Genomic DNA, 19,174 nt, shown 5'->3' on the forward strand with positions numbered 1-19,174 from the left:
AAGCATGGTTGTATGTTTTTAATGCGCATTAAATGGTCACAGAAGAACCTAGTGCTTGAGACTTACTTGGCTTTGTACAGCAGCTTCCCAGAGGAGCTTGAGGCCTTGAAAATGTGTTAATAAGCAACTGTTCTAAAGAACAAAGCCCTCTTGTTTAACAACTGTCCTACTGGTCAGTGCCTCAAACTTTTGTTGAAGCTTCTCACAGTGTTGGAGAATTACTGCTTTCTCTGAAGCTGGCATTGATGGAACTGAGGAACCAGAAAGAACAGCAGTGTACACACTCCCATTTATTCTGTATCCAGGGCACTCCCACCACTGGTTTGGGAAGTGGTGTACATGCAGCGTTATCCTGTAGCTATCCTGCCATTTCGTATGAAATATTGCATTCTGATATGTTTTCCCTCAAACCAGCTTTGAGCCAAATGGAGAAAAAGAACACCCTGGCTGCATTTTGAGATGGTAACATGCCCACAGCCAACATCACCTGGGATGAAACCTATACCTGCCTAGATGCTACTTCAGGACAAGGCAGCAGACTGCACAAGTTGTTAAAATGAGCAACGAATGACAACAGCCTGTTGAGCCACCCCAAGCAAGCCAAGTGGGACCTGGGAAGGGAATGCAAAGAAAATGGTTACTTTACCTTCAAGCACCTGAATTTCAAAAAAGGAAAAGATTCCCTCCTTAATGTGGTGGCTTCCATAAGTCATTAGATTACAACTTCCAAGGATGATGGGAGCTGGAGTCCAACAACAAGTAGAATATAGTGGTACCTCGGGTTACAAACACCTCGGGTTACAAACACTTCGGGTTACAGACTCCGTTAACCTGGAAGTAGTACCTTGGGTTAAGAACTTTACCTCAGGATGAGAACAGAAATTGCGCGCCGGCGGCACGGTGGCAGCGGGAGGCCCCATTAACTTAAGTGGTACCTCAGGTTAAGAACGGTTTCAGGTTAAGTTTGAATGAATTAAGTTCGTAACCAGAGGTATCACTGTACACCAGTTTGGGCTGGTATACAACTCAAAACTTCAGTTTGTTTCCGTTTAATTTTTGATCAGTAGATTCCAGAGTAGACACCAAGACTCCCAAATGGAAGTTATACCAGATTACAAAACTACCCAACATCCATTTGCCAATTTGGACAATCCATACAGCTGCAGAACAGGGAGGTGGAGCTTGTGGCCCTCCAAATGCTGTTGTACTCCAGTTCTCATCAGCTGCTGCCAAAATGGTCAATGATCATGGGATGATGGGAGTTGTGGTCCAGCAACATCTAGAGGGCTACAGGTCCCCCATTATCTGTTCTAGAAAGAGAAATAAAACTTTCCAAGATCTTAGGTGGTGAAAAATAGTCCCTTCCTGATCTCAGCAGGCAGCAATGGAGACCCTGGGAGGGAAATGGCAACAGTTCATAAAATATCTTTCAGATAAGACATAACATGGACCTTACACTATAGAGGTTGATAGGGGAGAACGATAGTCTTTGCATCATGAGTTTTTCAGGGGAAGTAATGGCAGCACCATGCACCAGAATATGTGCTTACCTCACTGCTGGGTGTGGAGGCACTGCAGAAATCTGAGTAAAGATGCATGGAGAACAGGGACTGATTGGCAGGGTTGTAGAGCAGTGGCTCATCAAGTGTATTTTAGGCCTAAAATTCCCATCAGCCCATGCTGGTTTCCATTCCTGTAGCACAACCTTCTATGGACAGTGGGAGAGGACAGCCTTTTCAAAACTCTGCTTGTTGTTGGTGTGAATCGCCCAACCTCCAGCTTCTGCACCAGGCAACACCCTGAAACACCTCAGCTGGATTCAGCACTTCCTTCTACTCAGCGAGGGGTAGCACCTTGCAGGCCACGAGCTATAGATCCTCCTTCACAGTGGGTGGCACCCCATGCCTAGCAAATCAGGCAGTTCTTAGCGGGGAAACAGTGTTGCTAAGGGACAGCTGTGGAAGTAGCAGATGCTTAATGAGAGCATATGAGGTCTAACAGAAGGCCAGCCTGGTGGCAACCACGTGGATGCTTCGTGGGTGAAGAGCAGTTTGTTCTGTTTTGCAAAATAACCGAACTGAGGTACAGGTGATGAAGGGATGCATTTTTCCCTATCATGTGAAGATTCTACGTACCCAACTACAGTGGTACCTTGGGTTAAGTACTTAATTCGTTCCGGAGGTCCGTTCTTAACCTGAAACTTTTCTTAACCTGAAGCACCATTTTAGGTAATGGGGCCTCCTGCTGCTGCCACACCACTGGAGCACAATTACTGTTCTCATCCTGAAGCAAAGTTCTTAACCCAAGGTACTATTTCTGGGTTAGCGGAGTCTGTAACCTGAAGCATATGTAACCTGAAGCGTATGTAACCCAAGGGACCACTGTATTCTGGAAGTAATTTCTGGATGACTGCTGTGTACAACCAGTGCTGGGGGTGGGGTGCCAGTACTCCACACTAGTGAATATCATCACACACAAAAAGAACTGGATACAACCCAGCTAACCAAAGTCTATGCAGCTAGTGCACGGGGCTCCTTGCCACCTTGCTTTCAATGTAAACACCGAGGACGGCCATTTTGTGTCATACAGTTCTCTCTGGGAACAGTGGAACATTGTCAAGTCCCATCACTTCCAGGGGGACTTCCTTTATGTGCACTGAAAGCAAAATTATGTCATTTACTGGTGATTCCTCATAAGTATTTGGGAACAACTGGTTTAAAAGGCACTATAATGTTCTTTTGTGGTGAGGCTATAATTGCATTTTTCTAAAAACAGGCTGCCATTCGCAATCATCTGAGTTAATATGAGTATTTTCTGCTATCCAAAATGAATTGTTTTTGCTTTCCAAAGGTCACAGTGATCTTCTCTAATCTGTTTTGCGGGTCTGTGTCTTAACTCTTATCCTATATTCTGTATCCTTATCTCGAAAGTTTCCCCTTTGACGTCAGTGTGGCTAAACACTTGTTAATAAATATTGTATGGGATAAGCATCAATATACAAGTACTTCATTACCGTTATTTTTTAAAGCATGCTTTTGCATAATTCATGACATGAGATATAGATTTTTTTTCCAGAGGCTGATCATTCTAATTAACCATGATATATGTTATTATTATATGCAATGATAATATCTGACTTACAAACACATTGAGAATTAATGCCACCCAAAAATCCATATAGTTGCAACCATAAAGAGTCAACTTCATCAGTTTTTTTCCTCCTTCAGCTTGTTATCTTTCCACTACTAATATTTAGCACCACATTTATCAGCTATGGGGTGCTATTTTTTCCCTCAATTAGTTTTTCTGTAATAGAAAAACCACCTGGTACATTTCTCATGACTAACACGTCACTTTTAAGGCACATTCCCCCAAGAGCCTCATGCCTCCATCCCAACACCTAGGGCATTTCTTAGCCAGTTTTGGGAAGGCAAGGCAAGGGTGGGGAGCAATTGTCAAATTCTGAGCTTGCTCTCCCCCCTCCCTCCACACATGCAACAGGACAACGTGTAGCCCATGGGTTCCATGTTAAAGTACTCTTGCAGCCCATTTTGTATGATAAGTTGGGTGGGCCTGTTCCAAGTGGTGCTGCTTGACTTTGACTGTGTGTTGAGGGCAGTGATATGAGATTTCTGGAACGTTTTGAATTTGCACAGGGTAATTTGCATTGGGATTTTTTTCTGGTGCCATAGTGAGAGCTAATTTAGCATGTCTATTTTACTTATATTTAATAAAAAAAGTTTTTTTCTTTTTTTAAAAAAGTGCCACATGTTCATTTTTTTGCCCCAATACACAAGTATTTGACCTAAAATATTTGAAAGGGGGAGGAATTAAAGCACACTTAATGTGGTTTAAATATTATATTGTGTAGTATTGTTCATTGGAATGCTTGTACAAATAAAGACAATAGCATGCCCTTCCCTTACATTGTTTAAATTTAAGGTAGTGGGGAAGACACTGAAAACCATTGACACACTAAAGTTTATTTTCGCAAACCCAACTGACAACCATTCTTCTAGTTTAGAATCAATTCATTGTTACTAATGAGCTTATGAAATGGAAAAAAGGGTATCCAGGAAATTACCCCACATCACTGAAAGTTAAATTGCGTAAGTGTAACAAAGTACATTTCTGGCTCTCAGATCATCGTGGTCCCCAAGAATACAAAAACTGGCCATCTCTGATTTTCCTTCACCTGTTGCTCCAAAGCTTTCGGATAGCATTGCCTATGAATACAAGCAATCAGCTTTCTGTTCCAGACGCCACAGCCAAAATTAAGCAATTCCAGCAACCTTCCAGTTAGGCAACAGGTTTCCCGTATTTTGATCTTATTCTTCCTATCCTCCCCTACTCAACATACCCAGAGCAGTGAAAGGCCTGCTTTTGCATGGTCAGGCACTTATACAAGGACACTTTTAAAAAAAACCTTCATTCCTCTCCTGCCAGGAGTTATTTGCCAGAACAGCGCATACAAAAGTTTTCTTCAGTCCTTGTGGCCTGTCCTCTTTATTCAGCTCCCTGAATGTGTTCACACTGGCATTTTTCCTTCGCTGATCAGCTACACTGAGCACAAGCAACAGCCAAACAACTTCTTCACAGAACAAATGCAGTGTATCTTGACAAAGTCCCCCAAGATATTCTTGTGGAGAAGTTGGTAAAATGTGGGCTGGGCAAGGTAACTGTTAGGCGGATTCGTAGCTGGTTGACTGACCAGACCCAGAGTGCTCACTATAATGGTTCCTCATCATCCTTAGAAAAAGTGACCAGTGGGGTGCTGCAGGGTTCTGTCTGGGCCTGTTGCTGTTCAACATCTTTAGATACGACGACTTGGATGAAGGAAGTGAGGGGGTGCTCATGAAATTTGCAGATGACGCCAAACTGGGAGGGGTAGCTATTGCCACAGAAGACAGAATGGGGATTCAAGGTGGCCTTAACAGATTGGAGAACTGGGCCCAAATTAACAGAATGAAATTCAATAGGGACAAATGCAAGGAGTCCAACAACGTCTAGGGGCCCCATCCCTGCAATACACCATAGGTGCTATTTCCCTTATAAAAAGCTGATTAGCTATGTACCTGTGTAAAAATGTAGATTTTATTGTCAGTTGTTAAATAATGCTGGTAGGGTATCAAGTATCAAAACGGCTCTCAAAGATGGCTGTGCATATAAGCAAGCCAAGCAGAAACTGGTCTTTGGTGCTGATAGAGCATCAGGTGCAAGTGGGAGTCAAGTCCGTAAGAGAACTATTTGGAAACAGTAATTTTGAAAACCCATCCATGATAGCTCCCTTTCATTTTAGAAACAAAAGCTTTGTTTTAAATGTGAAGGGTAAATTACTCTGTCATTTTAAAGCCTGGACTCTAGGAGAAAGATAATACGTATTCCTCACACAGACAGAATCAAGCATTGATTTTTGAGCAGCCTATATTCAAAATATTATTTGGTCACTCCTTCATGTACACTCATGGTTTTCAAATGTGTGACATTTGCTAAGCTGAAGAGTCATGGGCAGTGGTTAGGAAATAGTTCCTAATCCGTCCACTATCCCTGTTTGAATGCTGCCCATAGGGTTGAAACTGTGTAAACGTGCTGGCATCCAATGCAATGTCCCTATATTTCACTGTGCTTTCTTCCCACTGTTTAAAAATTGTGCTCATATTACATGAAGACCAGAAGGGACCACTTCCCCTTACCTTTTCGGATGACTACTTAGCCCAGGGGTAGGGAACTTTTTTCTGGCAGGTAGGCAGAACCACCCATTGTCAGTCACCTGACACCAGGTGATGCTTCCCTTTGAAGCACCAATTGCCCCTGTTTTTCCAGAGTTCCCTGGGAAAAGGGACTGATAGCTAAACTACTCTGGGAACTGTACCTCTGTGAAGGGAACAGGGGTCTCCGAGCAGCTCCCAGCACCCTTAACAAACTACACTTCCCATGATTCTTTGGCGGAAAGCCATGACTGTTTAAAGTGGCATGATACTGCTTTAAGTGTATAGTGCAGGTCTTCTGAGAATCATCCCTGAGCCTAAGGGGTCGGAGCCTCAGGGACTGGAACGTGGAGTCACAGGCCAAAGAACAATGTTTTAGAGGTCCCCTAGACAAATACATCATATTATGATAAAACTGAATGCAACTGAATGCTCTCCCATACTAAAAATCCCTGCTAGAGATGTCGAAGTCAGTCTTTACCCCGATACACTCATTTTCTACATGTAGGAACATAACGTGCATTTACTCATAGTGTAATAACAGTGGTTTATGGCACCTAAGGAAAGCAAGGGAGATCAGAGGGGTTAAACTCACAATCCCAAGGGCAAAAACCTGGTAAGCATGCTAGGCTTAAGCTACTGAGCTACAGTGTACTGCGCTAGTCTTTAAATATATCTGTACCACCACTGCACATCCCCTACATCTGCTATCATGGAGGCACTGCCCATATTTGGGCCAATACATTGAAGTAAATGACTTTTAATTATTATGCTTCCAGTGTGGAGAACCATCATAGTAAAGTGCCTTCAGGCAGCCTTCGCTTGAGGGCTGCAATGCTCAAAATCTTAAGCTTCTTCCACACAGAAAATGTCAGCTTTCTGAATTAGTGCTGCTTGAAGAAACTTCAAAAAAAAACCACAACCCAGTACCGAGCTGTTACCCAGAACTCTAACAAAGCTGCAAGCCAAAATAGTGCAGATTCATGCAAAGTGAGCGTGAAAGGCCACTGAACTCTGTGGGATTCTTTGAAGAATTACAGGATCCTGAGGGCTCTCTTACAGAGTCATTTGGAATCTAGGGATTTTGGTTCCAGCTCTTGATAAAAATTAAATGTCTATAAAAGTAATAAGAGGGGATTTTTTTAAAAAAAGAAAAACCCTCTTACGTCCCAAAGCCAAGACAAACATTAATGCAATGTTACTGAGACAAGCAAGGAGCTTTGCTAAAGCTAATGTATTTTAATAATGTTATAACCTTCCCAACTGCAAACAGACACAGTGAGAGAGACAATTTCAGCAGTGCTTTGCACCATTTTCATGCGGAGTTGGTTCCTTCGAGAGGCAGAGAAGCTTTCATCACAATGAATCGTGCACTAAATAGCCATGCCTACGCCGCCAGACAAGAATGAACGGACATGGAAGAGATCACTTCACTCCCCACTATACCAATGTCCACAGAAAGTAGAGTGTCTCGCAACACACCCTCCATGGAATTGATTATGGTTTAGGTGCTGTTTTCCTGTCTTGGTGCTGAACATGGGCACTGGATGGAATGATCAGTGATGCTCATGACAAACATGTGGGCCACCCCTTCACAGGATTCAAGGTCAACCAGCATTTGGTATGGGAAGGCCTTTGGTCCCGAAGGGCTATGAATTCACTGTGCTAATCTGTTGACCAGCTGTTGAGCAGTGTTTGACAACACCAGAAGCTTTTCTGCTACTTGGGTGTGTTCCAATCACCAGGTACTTACTTAGCAACCAATGTGATGATGGCGTCACATTCCACAAACAACCTTTCCTGAAATCTTTTCTCTTTTATAACCAATATCCTCGGGACACGATCCTAGCATATCTGGAGATCCTAACAGGATCTCAGATGCTTTGCTCTAAGTGTAAATAATTTCCACGCAACTGACAATTCTCAAGTAATATAGTAGTTAATAAATTTCACATCTAATGGCATCTTTCTGTGCGTTTCTCCTCGGAATTGACCCAAACCCCTCAGCACCAATGCTATGCCTGTGTTCAGCATTTACCAATATTCCACTCATCTGCACTGCAGTCATGCATGCATCTGTCTGTCAGCGCAGGGCTTGCACAGCAGGTGCTCTGTACAGACAGGGGAGCAAAGTCAGCACAATGTGTCAGTCCTGTGTATGGGGGATTTTTGCTCTCCTGGCACTTCCACATCAATACTAAAACAGCAAATCAGGAGTGTAGGAGCTCTTTGTGAGATACGCCCCAAGCATTGCTAAGACATAAGAATCCGCGTGCTCTGTTAAGTAAACAAATTGCTCATTCAGAAGATGATGCTTTACCAAAATTACTCACTGAAAATCCTTTACAAGTCAAGTAAGGTACTATAGGCATCAGCATTCATTAGGAGGGCTGTTATTATGTCTTGTATTGATTTCAAAAGGCAAAGGTTGGACAAGTCAACCGTCACTCAGTAAAGGTACTCAATTTGGGAAAATGCCGAACTGGGAGAAAACTGTATAAGTTCTGGACCTCATAAAATCATTTTACACACCCTTTAACAAACTGTCTTTAACTTCAGGTTTTATATTTCAGTGCACTGTTTCTGCAGTGGCTGAGTTTGTGATTATGAAATGATATCCTTAGATGGAGTATTGCACTGTCACAGCCCAAGTCTTACTACACAACCAAAGACTTACAGGAAGACATAATATGGCAGGGGACATGGATTTTGGCATCCTAAGAATTTCAATATGTTTGTCATCAAAGAAAACACATAACTTTGTTTTTGCACAGAGAAACTTCTAATATGGATTGGCAGCATCTGCCAAAGGCAAGCTGACCAATGGGATCTTTGCAGGTACTGCTACAGGTTATAGGGTGTCAGAATAACATTTAGACTGCTTGGTTGTTGTAATAAATTTTACAAATTATGTGTGTGATTTTTATGCCATAATGCAAATTCAGCAACATCTGTGTACAACTACACCCAGCATTTGGGTTTTCCTAGTACAGAGTATCTGAAGACACAGTGGCAGAAACCTGAGATGGAAAGGGCACCAGAAACCTCTTTTAGCAGGAAAAGGTACCAGGGCCAGCCCTACCATTAGCCAGAGTGAGGTGATCACACCAGGCAGCAGATGCTTGAGGACTTATCAGCGGCAGCCCCCAGCCACAAGTTCCTCTGTTTGAAAGCAGAGTTGTATATGGCACATAGTCTATCCTGCACCTTTTAAACTAGTCTGCTTCTCTTTGGTGTGGTGTATGACACTGGCCTATTGCCAGTACTGAAGTCAAAAAAGGTAACTGCCAGCCCAGTCAGCTTTCTTCTTGTATTTTGCCTCAGGCAGCAATATGTTTTGAGCTTGCCCTGATGGGCACTTCCAAACAAAAATAAAATGCCAGCATAGCACTAGCTCATTCTAAATGAGCTAGATCTAATCTAAGGGGCTGCCCAAGATAGTTTGCCACTCCAGGCCAAACACATGGGCAGTTGACTCTTATGTCAACACTGGCATTGAGACAGCATTCTGCACCACACCCAGGTTAGCTCAGTTGGTGCTGAGCAGCTTGCGTTGCACACACAGATCAGCCCTCCACAATTTGCCACCACTCCTTGCTTCCCCAAACTATCTGTCACCTGAGGCAACTACCTCACTCTGTCTAATGACAGAGCTGGCTCTAATTCCCACAAATGTGATAACATTTCACTTCTGCTCAGAAGATTTCACCTGCCCAACCCCTTTCCATGGAAGTGCTCCTGCCACTGCTGAGTTCCTCCCTAGAAAAAAGGGCACATGTGTATAAACTAGTTTTAGATCACACCATTAATATTTTAATTAAATTCACTCACGGTACAATCCTATATACGTCAGCTCTGAAGTATGTCCCATTGCATTCAGCGGGACTTGCTTCCAGGTAAGTTGGTACAAGACTGTAGCCTCAGTAGCCAAAACACATCATTGTAAAGTCTTCTGGGCTTTGCAAGGACAGAGGGCGTAAATGCTTTAGGAAGAGGAGGAGGAAAGAAAATACTCCATGGTTTCATAATCAGACGCTCCATTTCAATTAACTAAATTATGGGACTGTAAATAAAATAATCCAGTCAATAATATGAGTCCATCATGTTGCATTAGCATCACTGGCTAAGTGAGTGATAACAGGGCACAGAATTAATCGGATGTGACAGGAAGCTGCAACTGCAGCACCCTGATGAAGGCCCCCAAGCAGTATCCTTTTCCAGAAAGCCACTCAGCCCTAAATGAAACAACAACCTGGCCTGCAAAACTGTGACCTTAACTAACATACGCAAGTGATTGCCAATACTTTTATTGAGGGGGGAAAGCTCAAGTGGCTTTTGGACTTTGTTTGTTAGTTCCAATCCCTGCTCCTGATGTGAACACCATTTCTGTCTTTAAAAATGTCATTATGCAGTTTACTGCTTACAGAATGATGAGTTCATAAGAACGTAAGAGCCTCTGCTGGATAAGCGAAAGGCTCATCCAGCCCAGAATCCTGTTCTCAAAGCAACCAATTTGATGCTCATGGGAAGCCCACAAGCAGGACCTGAGTGCAGTGGCATTCTCCCACATGTGGCCCCAGCAACTGGTACTCAGAGGCATACTCTGAGGCTGGCGGAAGTACACAGCCATCTTGACTAGTAGCCATTCATATCCTTATCGTCCATGTCTAATCAACTTTTATAGCCATCTCTACATCTTGCAGGCACTGAATTCCAGAGTTTAAACACTTCCTTCTGTCAGTTCTGCATCTCCTAACATTTAGCTTCAATGGGTGATCTCAGGAAAGAGGGGGGAAACTGGCTTCTATCCACTTTCTCAACAGTATTCAGAACTTTATAGACCTCTATTATGCCCTCGCCAGTGAAACACCATTTTATCCAAACTGAAAAATCCCAAACACCATAATATTCCCTTGCAGAGTAGTTGCTCTGACTCAGGCATAGGCAAACTCTGGCCCTCCAGATGTTTGGGACTACAATTCCCATCATCCCTGACAATGGTCCTGTTGGCTAAGGATGATGGGAATTGTAGTCCCAAACATTTGGAGGGCCGGAGTTTGCCTATGCCTGCTGTAGCTGCTTGATCATTTTGGTTGCCTTTTTCTGCACCTTTTCCCAGCTCTACGATGTCCTTTTCCAGGCGTGGCCAGCAGAACAGAACACAGTACACCACGTGCAGCTGCACCATAGATGGCAGTTTTGCAATCCCTTTTCTAATTATCCCTAATGTGAAACTTGCCTTTTTCACAGCTATAACAACACTGGGTCAACATTTTCATTGTGCTATCCACCACAACCCCAAGATCTCTTTACTGGTCAGTCAAAGCCAGGTCAGTTCTCATGAGCATATATGGGAAGTTAGGGATTTTTGCCCCAATGTGCATCACTTTGCACTTAAAATTGACTTTGCTACCCACAGGTGATTCTGCAGGCAAATATATTGCTGGCTCCATATTAAACCATAGTCTTTAAACTACCTGAGTGGCAAAAAGTACCATCAGGTAGTGTCTTTGCCTCCAGAAAAAATTCAATGAGGACATAGGTGATTTATTCTGATAGAACATGCTGGCCTCTTTCAGACGTAATCTAAACTGTGGTTTCATGTTTTACAAGTGGCTGCATCAGAGAAGAGGCAAGGGAAGGGGGGCACACAAGCCCAAGGCTCACTGGTGAAATGCTAAGCCAAGTCTAACATTACATCTGAACCAGATCATTGTGAAGGCAAGACCTAGTGAAATTCACACTAGGAAAGGTTTACAAATCTGAGCACTAGAAAAGGCTGCCAATATATTTTATTGTTCCTGTGCATGCAATTTCTATTATATTATACAGAATTTTATTAACTTAATTTTATTTAGTTGTTTAATAAAATTTGAATATAACTTAGCTCTGAAGAAAACCTCTCAGCAATTCACAAATATAAAATACACACATTAAGACTGTTACCAAAAAATGTTAAAAACAAGTTTAAAAAGCAGAATGAATAAAATCAACAGTTAAAAGCATAGATTATAAGTATACATAATAAACTAAAATTACAGATTAAAACATATGTCAGATTTACATGTCCTATGTATTAATGTAACAAAATAACTGAATGGTTTGCAGTGACTTCATCATGACCGAAATTAATATTTTCTTAAACACTGTATAGTTCTGTGCCATATGCATTAATTAGAATTTGTGTAATTATCTGCCTAGCTTTCCATCAGAAAGCTGACATGCATCTGTTGATTTGACACAACTGTCTACATAAAATATCTACTAGGAAGTAAGTGAGACTTGTTTCACAGTAAAAATGCAAAGGTTCCTTTAAGATAATTATAGGGTCCAGATCGTGAGACGTAACAGTATCACTCTATTCTGCTTTGTTCCATTCTCACCTAGGACACCAGTTCTGGGCACCAAAGTTTTAAAAGGGTATCAACAAACTGGAAAATGTCAAAAGAAGGGCGAAAGTGATGGTGAGTTGTCTGGAGACCAAATCCTACAAGGAAAGCTGAAAAAGTTGGGTATGTTTGGCCAGGAAGAGACTATATATATATAAAAAAAATGATCATATTTTTCAACTATAGAAGGATTGTAATATAGTTTATAGGCCACATTTATTTTCTCTCCCTCCAGGTCATGGCTGGCAAACTAATGCCCGGGGGCCAGATCTAGCCCAATCGCCTTCTAAATCTGGCCTGCAGATTTTTACATGAGTAGAATGTGTCCTTTTATTTAAAAGGCATCTCTGGGTTATTTGTGGGGCCTGCCTGGTGTTTTTACATGAGTAGAATGTGTGCTTTTATTTAAAATGCATCTCTGGGTTATTTGTGGGGCATAGGAATTCGTTCATCCCCCCCCCAAATATAGTTCAGCCCCCCACAAGGTCTGAGGGACAGTGGAGCGGCCCCCTGCTGAAAAAGTTTGCTGACCCCTGCTGCAGGTGGTAGGACCCAAACCAATTGATTCAAATTTCAAGGCAAAGGATTTACAAAACCTTAGAAAGAGCTTTCCAAAAGGATCAGTTTTTCAACCATAGGGCAGGCTGGCTTGAAAAGTAGTGGATTGTCCTTCATCAGAGGTGACCCTTGAGGTCCTTTTCAACTTAATAACACCTTTTCAGTTATATATATATAATGTTTTGATGCACATCATTTGATTTACTGCTTTAAAATGTGCAACTATATGATTAAGTAGGTCCTCCCCCAACATACAATGGGCATATGGAATTGTCGTTAAAGGAACTTGTGAGGGTTTTTTTAAATCACCTTTCTTAGGCTTGAACACAAAAAAGAACTGACGAAACTTGTTTCGCATATTTCTGTACCTTTTTTTCTTGTTTCCCCCTATTTGTGCTGACCTGTTGCCATTAGTGATTTCATATATATTTAAGACAATGGTCACCTGATCTTTGGAATCAATGAGAATTTTTTTTAAAAAAAGGATTAATAGAAAACCACAGGCTTGCACAGTGTAAGAGAGGTCAGTGATTCATTTGTTTCCCCCAAAGAAGGGCCCATGAAAGTTCTTGTTCCTCAAAAGTCAACCTCTACAATGCACACTACAGTGTGTTACTGCAGAAAACTGCCTGCAGGGCAACCTGATCCCAAGGCCAATATATATATGACGTTAAATGCATATAAGATTTAGCATGCAAATATTAAAGACTTTGAAAATTAGGCTGGGGAAAGAATCAATACCACAGTGCATGAGTAGGGTTTTTTCCTTAATAATAATAAAACAAACCCTTTCCCCTGTATGCCACAGTCTGCAGAAACTGTCCATATCCCCAAAGCTGATATTAGTCCTGGGAAAGAAGCTTTTATTTAGGTGAGAATTAAAAACTAATACAGGTGTTTCAAGGTTAAGAAATTAAGGAAAATTACAAGTTTTCCAAAGAAACAGATCTGGAGAAAGATTTCATTCCGACTCCATATATGGTAGTCAGACCATAGCAATCAAAAGCTTTCCATTGAGACTGTGTATCAACGATCATCTCTGCTGCATAATAAAACCTATTGCCCCCTTACTGCAATTCTAGTATGAAGAGTTGATCTAGCATCAGTAGCCTCATAACTTTACCAACACAAGTAGGAAGGCAAAAGCCTCATTGAAGGGTGTAAGAAGCCTGTTTGGTGTTTTCCTAATTACAGCCATTTCCTCTTGGGCTGCATAATTAAAAGGCAATAGGAAATTCAAACAATTACAAGCAATTAATAGTCTAGGCAATTTCACACACACAACCAAATAAAGCTACAACCCCCCCCCCCACATTTTTAGAAGAGTAGATGAACACATAATCAGATAGATATTCTTCAGTAGTAGGACACAGTGAAGGTCTCTCTCCAATAAATACTCTCAGACCAAAATATATGCATCTGCTGTAGCCATGCTGATCATACTTCTGGGGGTTTGTTTTCGCTTTTCTAAAGTACAGCTTTAAGAATGATGAAAACCTGCTAAATGTCCTCAATATCATTGTATCCACTGATCGCTTTGGCTTTGGTTTGCTTGGTGGCAAACCAGGGTTTGCATCTGAACTGGGCATAAAAGTTGAGGGGTACAGAATAATGTTTAGTCTATGGCCCCAATAACTGGTAACCCACCTGTTCTTATCTGCATAAATTAGTCATCCAGTTAGCTATGCTTTATAAGGTGGCAAACTCTTTAACTTGGCTTGCTCTGAATCACTCTTCTTTCAAACATTCTGTGCATCTCATTCACATTAACATTTCCCACCTTTGAGTAAATATGTTGATTTCTGAGTTTCCCATCACTTTGCTTCGGGGAAAAGATCTTAGTATGTTTTTCCTACATCAGCATATGCTTCCTCCAGCACGCATATTGCACTTCCCACTTCCATCTGATGTGAGATGCCCCTGTCAGCAAGCCACATTAAAACCAATGGTCCTAAAAGCTCCACAGCAGACCAAGTACAGTGGTACCTCTGGTTACGAACTTAATTCGTTCCGGAGGTCCGTTCTTAACCTGAAACCATTCTTAACCTGAGGAAGCACTTTAGCTAATGGGGCCTCCCGCTGCTGCACTATTTCTGTTCTCATACTGGGGCAAAGTTCTTAACCTGAGGTACTACTTCTGGGTTAGCGGAGTCTGCAACACAAAGTGTTTGTAACCCAAGGTGTTTGTAAGCCGGGGTACCACTGTATTATTAGAAAATTGTGTTCACATTTTATAACTGGCATGCAAACTTGTATTTGTGCTGGCCTGTGCTAAAAAATAACATCTTCAGTTTCCAGGTTCTCAAAGAGTGCAGAATATGGAATGCCACGTAAACAGAGACCCAGGTCAGACCCAGAAATAAGAGATATACGATTATTTCAGAAGGATGACATGATGTGAGCTTGCCCATGCCATTTTCATGTGCACATTCCCCACACCCGCAGTTTAGAATCAGTGGAAATGGCAATAACACAGGCTAATGCAGAGATACCACAATGCCTGTTGGCCTTGGATTTGCAGCCTCAACACCTGCAAGGCTGCACCCCCATTCTTTAGAACGCACATAGGACATTGTAGTAATTATTTGGGGGGCATGTAAAGTTTAACTTTACAAGGTGCTCATTCTTGGTAAAAAAAAGGGGGGCACAGCTACCAAGGATGACCTCATTGCTATCATCTGACAGAAGTGAAAGGGTCTTTCACATCATCTGCTACCAAATTCTTCCAATTGGAGATGCCAAGGATTTAACTTGGGACCTTCAGCATGCCAAGCGTGTGCTCTCACTGAGCTATGGTACCTGCATTGGGAACAACAGCTGAGCTCTATGCAAGTGCAATGCCCATTCCAGAGAACAACCTCTCGCTATCCTGTGCCATGCATTGTGTTATATCTAAAAGCAGTATCAGCAAAGATACAACTGGTACAAAGCATGATTGTTATTGAAGTTGTTACTAACGCTGTTTATAGGGCATTTTACCATGCCAAGTCTTTCACAGGGCTCACCACAACCCCATGAAGTAGGCAAGGCTGAGTGATTCCTATGCAACAAATAATGCACTGAAGTCCATTTTTGACATGATATTTGAATTTAGGCTCTCCTCGACTTTTTGTTCCCCTCTTCTATGAGTGCCACAGCAAATAAATGCAAAGAACACCCGAGCCTGAAGGAACAATTGTGAATTAAATTTCTGCTGTGTAATTATAATTGAAGAGGTGTAGATTTGGCTTTGGCTGGTTATTTATAGATTCACGTTGGAATTCTATTTATACTTGACATTTTCCAATAATCCAATGAAATAACTCCCCACAAGCATTCAAACAGATGACCTTGCCAATGCCTTCTGGGGCTTCAAATCCATATGTATAAAAGAAAGAGGGAAATATATTATGAATCAGAGTGGTGAACGGAAAAATGAGTCACATCCTCCTGATTCAAAGGGTGAGATGCTAAGCAGCTCTCTTTTCTTTCTTTTTAAAAGAACACTTAAACTCCCGTTACAAGAAGTATGAAATCAGCTATCCCAGATGGGGAAACAATCATCCAGAAATGTACGCATTTTCTGCCCCACTGCTCTGAGAACGCTTAGCATTTTTGCCTACTACAGATGTTGAGCTATCTTAATAATAAACTGGAAAGTGTTTGGATTTCCCTCAAATCTTTATAAAAGCAGGGAAATCTTATTTTTCAATATATCCAACAGAAACAGTGCTTTTTGCATTGGTGAGTGCAGTATGGATGATCATGTACTTAAACAACCCTTGCATGCAAATTTCCACAAGGAGGTGAAAATTCATCCTTTGTATAGTATCTTCGTTTTACCTCTAGGGTGTTTTTTAAAAATTCATACTTTCATTCAGCCTATCATTAATGTTAGAAATCATTAATAAGAGGACAATAGGTACATCAAAAAGGCATGGTGAGTCGTCCCCAGACTGTAGGAACAGTCTGTTGAGCATCAGACACAGCCAGGAAAGGAGTTAATGCATTTTGGAAGCAATGCCTTGCCTCTGCAATGTGACAATTCCGATATGGATGCAGCTCTGGCTGGCTGTTTGGCAGGTAACAGACCTAGTAGCAAAAGGATTGGGTCTGTGTACCAGAGCAGATCCTCTGATAATGTAAGATGTGGTTTCTATTTATTTAATGATGTTCTTACTTGCTATTTCAAGGGAGTGAGGGATGACCAGAACACAGGCAAATAAGAGAAGGCACTGCCTGCTCACTAACCTCTTGTAGCTCTCCCTTTCACTCTACGCAGCCATTTGCCTTTGTAGCAAAGCCTATGCTACAGCCCTGCAAGCTTGGGTCAGTATAGCCAGGTTTGCTTTGGAAACCAATTCCTTCCACACAGTCTTTCTGAACAAAGCTATTCCTTTAATCACCCCCAAACTTCCACAAATCTGTCTTCTTATGACAACTAGCCCCACTGATGAAATCCCTACCAGACAAGGTATGGCAGAATGAGGATTTCTAAATAATAATAATAAATTAATCTCTAAGTACATAAAATGTGGAGATACTATCACATGGAAATGAGAAATGGATGCTAATTTGTAAGGAGAAAGAAAAACGTTCTGAGAAGTAACTCAAGGAGACTCTTAAATTGAATACTAAATGTCTGGTTTATGCAAGGTGGCAGCTTTTTCTTTTCCAGAAATCATTCTTAAAACCATGGCAGAGTCAAGCAGAAACAACCGGTGGATGATTGTGGAATCCCCAACTGACAAGTGGTTGCTGCAGCTTTGGTTCTGAGGCACCCCTTCCTTTTACACACCGTGGCCCTTATTTTAAATGCTTGTGTTCTTTTTCCAGAACACCGCAGTCCCATAAACCACCATGGATAGCCGGAACTCCAAAGAACCCCATGCACAGTTCTCTGGTGTAGCCTAATATTATTACAAATTAAAATGAATCAGGCACCTTTCACACAACGGGCACAAAACCGTGAGTATCTGCATACAGAACTTAACCCTGCAAAGCACTCGACCGACAGCCTTCAAGCCCAAGTGGGAAGTTTCTTCGCCTTCACGCCTTCCTCCACAACCCAGCCCCACCAACCCCTCTGCCAGTTCAGCTTCCTCGCTCCCCAGTTCGGATGAAACTCCGTCCCCAAACTTTAATGCCTTTTTTTGATCTGCAAACCTTCACGCACCAAACAGCCGTCGCTTGGCAGGGTGGGGGGTGGGAAATCCGCAAGAGCCTGGATGCGCCTTATTGATTGTGTGCAGTGCGCGCACAATAGAGGCAAGGAAGGAAGCTGCATACACACACACACAAAATAAAAGCAACGACCACAACCCCAAACGGAGAAGGAGCGCCCATCCACGCCACAATCTAGCAAGTCACACGCCACAGTCTACCCCGCTTCCATTTTGGCAAGTTCCCCTCACCCCTTTCTCGCCTTGCATCCCCCGCCCCAGCTCTACACACGCGGCTTTTGTTCCCCTGCCGTCCCCTGCTGAGCCTCCCGGTTCCTTTACCTGGAGCGCTTCGGCTAGGATGTTTCGCCTCGCCGCTTTTGTTGCGCTCGCTCTCCGTCTTCGGCTCCAGCCGCTGCAGCACCTTGCGCGGCTGATAAGCGAGCCCTCCTCTTCCCCCTTCTCCTCCTCCCTCCTCCTCCTCCCCTGCCGAGCTTGTTGCAGGCTGGCGGACAGCCTCTGGTTTAGTCCGTCGCCACAGCAACCCCCGGCGAGAGGCGCGCGCGAGAGGAGCAGCGCCCGCGCTGATTGGGTAGTTGCGGCGTATATGCAAAAGAGGCGAAGGGGGCCGGGCCTGGGAAGGCGCTTCTTCGCCGGGGCGTGTCGTAGGCGAGCGTGAGGGATGCACCTGCTGGGATCCCACGGAGCTGCTGTTCCAGAGGGCGAAGGGGGTGCTTCCAAGGCAAGGGGAGGGCAAGGTTGCCCGAAAGGGGCTTCGCTGAGCCAAATGCTCGTTTTGCTCCCGACGCATTCCCCCCCCCCCCTGAAAGCAGGTTTATGACCACGGAGATAACGCCAGACAAAAGATTTAGGGATATGTTATCTCGCGCAGAGAATGCCATTCTTGAATATTTCCAGAGGAGGGGCTGTGTTGGTCTGCTGCAGCGGGGAACGAGGAACAGTCTCGTGGCACCTCAGAGACTTCAACAAATTGACTGTGGCAAGAGGATAAGCATTGATGGAGCGGCTGTATATGGTCCACAGAAAGCTTGTGCCAACGCCAGAATAAATTTGTCAGTCTTTTAAGGTGCCACAAGACTCTTTGTTATGATTCTCAAAGTTGAAGGTGCTACCACTGCTGTTTATGGATGCTTTTGGGACTTGGGAGTCCCAAAGGGCCAAGGTCATATGGGATTTTCATGAGGGACCGAATGAGCTGACATTCAGTGAAGAGAATTGCCAACAGGTTAGAGTTAGGTCAAGGTTTAGTCTTATTTTCCATATCAGCTGAGCTTCCAGTTCTGCAAAAAACCCAATATACCTGAATATAGTGCAATTATTATTACTATATTAAGTTTGTGTCATCCAAAGATCACAG

The 19,174-nt window shown here is 42.8% G+C and overlaps 1 protein-coding gene across 3 annotated transcripts in view; it reads right to left on the reverse strand.

Moving 5' to 3' along the window:
* LOC310699962 (uncharacterized protein) overlaps nt 1–18,292 on the reverse strand; it is a 74,726-nt gene extending 56,434 nt beyond the window's left edge. For 2 of the 3 annotated variants that reach the window (XM_083488700.1, XM_083488701.1), the window contains exon 1: nt 18,139–18,283. The gene's annotated coding sequence lies outside the window, so the exon portion shown is untranslated. Of the gene's footprint in view, nt 1–18,138 lie in introns of all 3 variants that reach the window. The other variant, XM_083488702.1, reaches the window with a different exon arrangement.
* Nucleotides 18,293–19,174: the final 882 nt, after the last annotated feature.

The sequence above is a fragment of the Podarcis liolepis genome (assembly GCF_965112155.1).
Source record: "Podarcis liolepis genome assembly, chromosome: 1".
Taxonomy (NCBI): domain Eukaryota; kingdom Metazoa; phylum Chordata; class Lepidosauria; order Squamata; family Lacertidae; genus Podarcis; species Podarcis liolepis.